At 38.2% G+C, this 8,156-nt stretch overlaps 1 pseudogene; it reads right to left on the bottom strand.

The window, feature by feature from the left end:
* Positions 1–719: 719 nt before the first annotated feature.
* Positions 720–1,253, bottom strand: LOC111154227 (annotated as a pseudogene).
* Between the last annotated feature and the right edge of the window lie 6,903 nt (positions 1,254–8,156).

Raw genomic sequence — 8,156 nt, 5'->3', positions numbered from 1 at the left:
CAGCATCCTGTTTGACTCCTGGTTCAAGTCAGCTTTCCTGTTGTACTTAAGTGACTGAATTATTAAGTTTTGAATTTGTCTTTATTACTCCCTCCATGCACTGTTCAGTGTGTGTGTGTGTGTGTGTGTGTGTGTGTGTGTGTGTAGAGAATGAGTGCCTGCAAGTCTAAGCATTTCCATCCTGTTATCTCCTTACTTACAAAGAATTCTCACCAGTGGCCATCAGGGTTCAGCCAGGAAAATATTAGCCACTGTATGTATTCCAGATATAAACAGCTTAATGAAAGAATAGGGGCTCATATGAATGTAGCAAGAGCTGGAAGATTAAAGGTCAAGAAATGTGACAGTGAATTTTGCAAAAGTCCTTGCAAGGACCTTAGCCAGAAGCTTTGGTGTAGGTGGTTCTCAATTGTTTTCTCAGAAATGATGGCATTTCTAAAGACTTTCTGGGGAAACTACCACCATCTACCTCACTGCAGCAGTAAAGAATGTTTCTCAAGGGTTCTCCAGGAACCCTCTGGGACATCTTATGTCTGTCTGCACATCTGGCCAATTTCTTGTAGAGAATAATGGCTCCATCTTTCTGCATTCCAAATCTCATACACATGCTCTCATTGACAAATACTAATCAAGTTCCATATGAGGTAAGTAGGTTCTGAAAAAAATATTTGTAGTGCTTTATGGTGAGAAAAAAAATTGGAGGAGTCTTTTTTTTTTTACCACAAGAATTACAAATATATTTAAATCTCAGACCTGGGAAATGGACTATACACAGCCTTCTAGGGGAGAAGAGAAACGCCTTATATGTTCTGACAGCACTGCACCTTTGGCTTGTTTTCAGTGATTGGTGGAACATGAATAGGAACCACATTGTTGCTTGGAGACATGTCATTTTCACGTCTGTCTGACATTTGCTTCTGGGAAACAATGCGGTATATCTCTGTCAGAATTGTCTGAAAAGCAGCTTCTACATTTGTAGAGTCTAGGGCTGAAGTCTCAATGAATGACAAACCATTCTTTTCTGCAAAAGCTCTTGCTTCATCTGTAGGAACTGCCCTGAGATGACGCAAATCACTCTTATTGCCCACAAGCATGATAACAATGTTACTATCAGCGTGATCTCTCAGTTCTTTCAGCCATCGTTCTACATTTTCATATGTGAGATGTTTAGCAATGTTATACACCAATAAGGCACCTACAGCTCCACGATAGTATGCTGATGTTATAGCTCGGTATCGCTCCTGCCCTGCCATAAAATCTCACAAAGCACACAAGCAATGCCGAGTTGTCAACACATTCTAGGCTGTAATTCCTCCACACTTCCTTACACTTCAGGATTTCCTAGAAACATATGTCTGTCTATATCACAATCTTATATAGTTCAAATACATGTAGGACAGAAAAATTAAATGGTGGATAGAACCATAGCAATAGGCTTTGCTATTTTTAACCTCTCTGGGTGGCAATCTATGATATGAGGAACAGAGTAATGGGTGGTAGATTTGAGGAATTAGGTGTATGTTTCAGGAATAGGGTTACAAACTGAGTGAAGAAGAAAATTGAAATGTATCCAATGCTAACAGCATGTTCAGGCAGCTTTACATTTTGCATCATTTTCACCTTAAAATAGTCTCCTATTCTTCCTCAAAACCGAGTGGCATTTATCACGTTCTTTCTAATGATTTGTTTCAAATTGTATGTGTACTAACAAGACCAGAGGCTCCTTGATATCTGCGACCATGTATTACCCCTCTCTGAGTCATTCTTATCTAGTAGAGAACTTGACTTTAGTAGGCACTCAGTAAATGTTTGTTGCTTGATTGATAACCCTGTATTTCTTTAGTGTTTAGACTTCCCCAGTGAATGTGTGTGTGTTAGGACCCACTGAAGTGTCACACTAAGAAAAATGGACATCGTATAACAGCCCAAAATAGCAGTGTAGCTGAATTGACAGTGAATGCATTGAAGAATGTGCCATAAATTTATACTCAAAGAACATACATCATCAGGTGTGGTGTGTTCTTCTGTGAAATATTAAGAAGTCTTCTTAAGAAGCTATAGCATTTCTGAATTTCCAGGAATACAAAGGTAGCAAATACCTAGAAAATGTGTTGGATCAAAGATCATAAATTTGATTAAAAAAAGCCATACCTTTACCACAATAATTGCAAACTGAACAGTAAGTGATGGAAGCTCAGAGCTCTGGATACTGGAATCAGGAAAGGTAAGGTCTAGGCTGCTATCACACAGCAAAAACACATGATGGTTTAAAGACGGTAACAGTCTGGAAGTCTATATCTGGTGGCCCTGATTGCTACAGGTGTTTCTGTCTCTTGAAGTTATTCAGGGAGTTGGAATCCTCCCGTCTTGTCACTCTGCCATCCCTTGGTTGCCTGGTGGCTAAAGTTGAGTTGCTGCCCCCTTTGGTTCTGGTCTAAAGGAACTGGAAAGCATGGAGAGCTGTTTCTCAAGAAGCTACACACGTCATGTTCAGTCACCTTCTATTGCTGAGTACTTCGTTGTTTTTTACACATAAGAAAGTACAGAGATGCAGACACACATAAAAAAGTATAGAGATGTTGTGGAGTTTTAGAAAATGTTGCCTCTTTTTCCTGGTTCCTTGAATATATAGGTTAAGCATTATTTTAAAATTTGATGTTTGCTTTATCAAAGGTAATAGAATACCGCTGATTGTCTTTCGTGTGTAAAGTCCTAATTTTTTCTCTTTAACCTATGGAAGAAAGCTCACAAACCACTTTTACCATATGTTGCTGCTTGCTTATTTTTTTCTGGAAATAATATTGATGATTTTAGAACCTAAATTTTCCTTCTTCATTGGAGTGTAGTTGACCTATAATATTAGTTTCAGGTGTACAAGGTAGTGATTCAACATTTATAAATGTTAGGAAGTGGTCACCTGGTTAAATCCAGCTGTCACCTGTCACCGAAGTTGTTACAATATTGTTAACTATACATTTGATGCTATACATTATACCCCCATAACTTATTTTTTTGTAAGTGGAAGTTTGTAACTTTCAATCTCCTTCCCCTAGTTTGCCCATCCCCCAACTCCTTCTCCTCTGACAACCATCAGATTGTTCTCTTTATCTATGAATCTGTTTCTGCTTGGTTTTTGTTTTGTTTTGCCTTTTAGATTACACACATCAGTAAAATCATATAGTATTTGTTTTTTCATTTATTTCACTTAGCATAGTACTTTCTAGGTCTACCCATGTTGTTTCAAACACAGGATTTCATCCTTGTAGCTGAGTAATATTCCTGTGTGTGTGTGTGTGTGCTACTACATCTTTATTATTCATCTCATGGACACTTACATTGCTTGCATATCTTGGCTCTTATAAATAGTGCTGTAATTAAGAAGTACATATGTCTTTTCAAATTAGCGTTTTTGTTGTCTTTGGAAAAAATATGCAGAAATGGAATTGCTGGGCTGTATGGTATTTCTGTTTTATGGTTTTTGAAGAATCTCCATACTTTTTCTGGCTACACTGTTTTGGATTTCTACACAAATGCATGATGGTTCTCCCTTTGTATCCACAGCACACATATCTCTCATTGTGGTTTTGATTTCTATTTCCTAATAATTAGTGAGGTTGAACTTCTTCTCCGGTGTCTGCTGAGCATCTGTATGTCTTAATTGGAGAAATGTCTATTCAGGTCTTCCCATTTTTTAAATTGGATTGCTTTTTACTTTTATACTGAGATGTGTGATTTCTTTATTTTGGATATCAACCTCTTGGCCATATCATTTGCAAATGTCTTTTCCCATTCAGCAGGATGGATGCCTTTACATGTTGTTGATGGTTCCCCTTGCTGTTCCAAAGCTTTTCATATTGATATAGTTTTATTTATTTGTGTTTTTGTTGCCTTTGCCTGAGGACACAGATCCAAAAAAGTGTTGCTCGGACTGATGTCAAAGCTGCTTATGTTCAAGGAGTTTTATGATTTCTAGTCTTAAATTTAGGTCTTTAATCTATTTTGAGTTTTTGTGTATAATACAAGAAAGTTGGTCTAGTTTCATTCTTTTGCATGTGTTGTCCAGTTTCTCTGACACCATTGATTGAAGACTGTCTTCAATCAATGTACATTTGTGCTTCCTGCTTCCTTTGTTGAAGCAAATGCACACTATATGTGTGCATTTATTTCTGGAATCTCTTGTCTGTTCCGTTGATCTATGTGGTGTGTGTGTGTGTGTGTGTGTGTGTGAGATTACCATACTCTTTTGACCACTGCAGCTTTTTAGTATTGTTTAAGTATTAGGAAGTACGATACCTCCAGCTTCATTCTTTTATACTATTGTTTTGCTATTTGGCGTTCTTGTAGTTCCATATGTATTTTAGGATTCTTTGTTTTGGTTATGTGAAATGCCATTGGTAATTGTGATAGGGATTGCATTCAATCTGTAGGTTACTTTGGGTAGTATGGACATTTTATCAGTGTTCTTCCAACCTATGAGTGTGGTATATCGCTCCATTCATTTGAGTCACCTTCAATACAACAGACTTATGCATATTGATTTTGTATACTGCAACTTTGCTGAAGTAATTATTCTAATAGTTTTTGGGTGAAGTCCTTAGAGTTTTCTATAGTATGCCATCTGCAAGTAATGACCATTTGACTTTTTTTGCAATTTGGATGGCCCCTCCTTTTGCATGTGTGTGTGTGTGTGTGTGTGTGTGTGTGTGTGTGTAATTGGTGTGGCTGAGATTTCCAATATCACATTGAATACAAGTGGCGAGAGTGGTCATTCTTATCTTTTCCCTGACCTTAGAGGAAAAGCTTTAAGGTTTTCACGATTTATTATGACGTTATCTATGGATTTATCATTTATGTTGAGCTACACTCCCTCTGATCCACTTTGTTGAGGGTTTTTATCATAAATCGATGTTGGATTTTGTTAAATGGTTTTTCTATGAGATTTTATGTTTATTTTTGTTAACGTAGTGTATCACGTTGATCTGTAGATATTGAACTATCTTTGCATTGCTAAGATACTGCTTGATTATGTTGTATGGCCTGTGTACTATATTTTTTATTTTGGTTTGCTAATATATTCAGGATTTTTGCATCTATGTTCATTTGTGATATTGGCCTGAATTTGGGAAGGATAGATAGTAACTCTTTAAATGTTTGGTAGAATACACCTGTGAAGTGGTCTGGTCCTTGATTTCTGATTGTTGGGAGTTTTGGATTACTGATACAATGTCATTACTAGCAATTGGTCTGTTAATATTTTCTCTTTCTCCTGATTTAGTCTTTGGAAGATTGTATGTTTCTCGAGACTTATCCATTTATTTTAGATTGTGCCATTTGTTGGCATATAATTGTTCTTAGTGGTCTCTTATCCTGTTTATTTTTGTGGTATTGGTTATAACTTCTGAGGTTTTGTTTTATTATTTTGTTTGGAATATATTTCTTTGTCTCCTCATTCTGTCTGACTCTGTTTCTGTGCATTAGGTAGATTGGTTATGTCTCATGGTCTTGATGGGAGTAACTTTATTTAGAAAGTGGTCCCGTGGGGTCCAGTAGTATAACCCCAATGCTCCACCAAGCAGATGCTCCAACAGTGTCTCCATGTGGTCTACATGCACCCTTCTGTTGTGGCTTGGCTGTGATTGGTGTGGACTCTGCTGTGCAGAGCTGGGCTCTGGTGTGGCTGGCTGTGAGGCCCAGCCACAACTGCTACAGACATATCAATCAGTGGGCCTGGCTCCCCAGCCTGTTCGATAAAAGGCCCAGCTATGACTGCTGTGGGCAAGCTGGTGGGTGGGGTGGGGTTACATTGCAGCTGGCCACAAGGTCTGGCACCAACTGTTGCAGGTGTTCTACTGTACAGGGCTGGCCCCTTGGGGCAGGGGTGCCACTGTTGGCCTAGGCCATCCACTAGAATATGATGGGCTGCTTGAGGGTAATTCTGGTGCCTTTTGCCAGGTTGGCAGGGTGGAGTGCTGCTTGGGAGGGGCAGGTTGGGTGGAGCATGTTCTCAGAAGAATGCTCTGTAGGTAGAGAGTGTCTGAATTGACTCCTGTGAGTGCTGGGTCAGCTTAGTAGAAGGGGAGTGAGTAAAAAGGGGTCCTGCCAATGCTTCCATCCCTGGTGAATGTTGCAACAGAGCCCTGTTCCTCTGGCCACACGACCTAGAAGTCAATAAAATTGTCTTCATGTGTAAAACTTGGTGCTTTTCGAACTGCTGCCTCTATTCTGAGACATGGAATAGGTGAGATGTGTGTACCTTTTAAAATTAGGTGTTGTCTTGGTTTCCTGCTGCTCTTTGGCTCTTCTGGACATAAGCTCCATTGGTTTCCAAAATCAGATGCTATGGGGTCATCTTCCCTGGGCTGGGGAGTCTGATCAGGACTTTGAGTCCTGCTTCTTCAGGAAGGGCCTGTATGGTTGTGATCTCTTTCCTGCTTGTGGGTCATTGTTCTAGGGGTGGGGGTCCTCACAAGATTGCATCTCTGCCCTTCCTTCCCATCTATCTCTATGTGGTTTTTTTCTTTATACCCTTATTTAAAATCTGTTCTGTTAGTCTTTAGTTTGTTTTCAGAGATAGTTTCAATAAGTAGTTGTAGTTTTGTTATGTCTGTGGGGAGAGGTGAGCATTTAGGATCTTCCTCCTCCTGCCGTCTTGTCCTGCCTCTATAGTCTCTTCTTCTGTGTTCCTTTTCTCTTCAATATTTTTAGGTTTTGATTATGAATTTACAGTTAATTTTGTCATAAAATGTATAAAAAATATTAGATTTGCTGTCACTGGTACTTAGTACTTGTCAGAAATACTGATTTAGTTTATTGGTAATTAATTGTTTATGTGCAGAGGGGAATAACAATATTCAATAGTTTAGTTGACATCTGTAAATGTGTTTGCAACTCTGGTGTCTGAAGTATTTAAAATGAATGTGGATTTTTTTCTACTAGTGAAGTCTGAATTTGTTACTAGAAATATACATGTAATGTATATAAGTTGAATTTCTTTTTTTATCTTAAACCGTATTTGGTGAGGTAAGTCATCCTACCACATAAGAATACAATAAAAAATATGAGCATTTAAAAAAGAGGTATTTGAAAATGCAGAGGACATTTAGTAGAGCCTGAAAAGGTTGGTGATGGGTCTGTGGTAATTTTAGGAAAAATACCATATAACAGATAATTTAAGGAACCAAAGTGAAAATAAAGGAAAAGCTTGGTATTCTATATAATGGTTCTTAATTATGCTTTTCGTTGTTTGTGCCTAAACTTAAAAGCTAATGGAAAAAACTGAAGAAAGATATACCTTGGCCTAGATTAAGAAAGTTTACCTCCCCTCATACCAGTACCATATGGAGTATAAGCAGGATAGCAGAAACTAATGATGACTGACCAAGAACTATATGGAGGGGATAATGGCTTAGAAGTAACATTAGGTGGCCCGTGGTATTCCTTCTAATAATCTGATACAAGGGTAATTGAGAGTAATTGGGGTTCTCTAGAAAGTTTGTCTCTTACCTTTGGTGAGGCTAGATGGCCAAGGAGCAGAATCAAATAGTTTGTGATAACAGTAACAGTAATAATAGAAAAAAGGTGAATGTTGACAAAGATGAAGTCGAAATTAGTAAGACTTAGTGATAAGATATTTGAAGAAGGACTCGAAGGGTAGTCAGGATGACCAAGTGTAAGATCGGCATTTATTTCCTTTTTAAAAATTCCAGTGTAAAAAAAAATAAAATTCCAGTGTAGTTAACATATAGTTTTACATTAGTTTCAGGCGTGCGATATAGGGATTCAAAAATTCTATCCTCATCGTGGTACGTGTGCTTTTAATCCTCTTCCTTATTTCACCTGTTCCCTCACCCACCTTCCTTCTGGTAATCATCAATTTGGTATTTATAGTTGAGTATGTTTTTTGGTTTGTCTATTTTATTATTCATTTGGTTTCTTAAATTCTATATAGGAGGAAAATCGTAAGGTATTTGTCTTTCTCTGACTTATCTCCCTTAGTTTTATACTCTCTAGATCCATTCATGTCATTGCAAGTGGCAAGATTTCCTGCTTTTTAGGGGTACCTGGGTAGCTCAGTGGGTTAAGCCTCTGCCTTCGGCTCAGGTCATGATCTCAAGATCCTGGGATTGAGCCCTGCATTGGGCTTTCTGCTTGGAGGG

This window comes from Enhydra lutris, unplaced genomic scaffold, assembly GCF_002288905.1.
Source record: "Enhydra lutris kenyoni isolate GAN:26980312 unplaced genomic scaffold, ASM228890v2 scaffoldscaffold36, whole genome shotgun sequence".
NCBI classification, from domain to species: domain Eukaryota; kingdom Metazoa; phylum Chordata; class Mammalia; order Carnivora; family Mustelidae; genus Enhydra; species Enhydra lutris.
The sequence above is the reverse complement of the archived record's forward strand: the minus strand, read 5'-3'. Positions and strand labels throughout refer to the sequence as shown.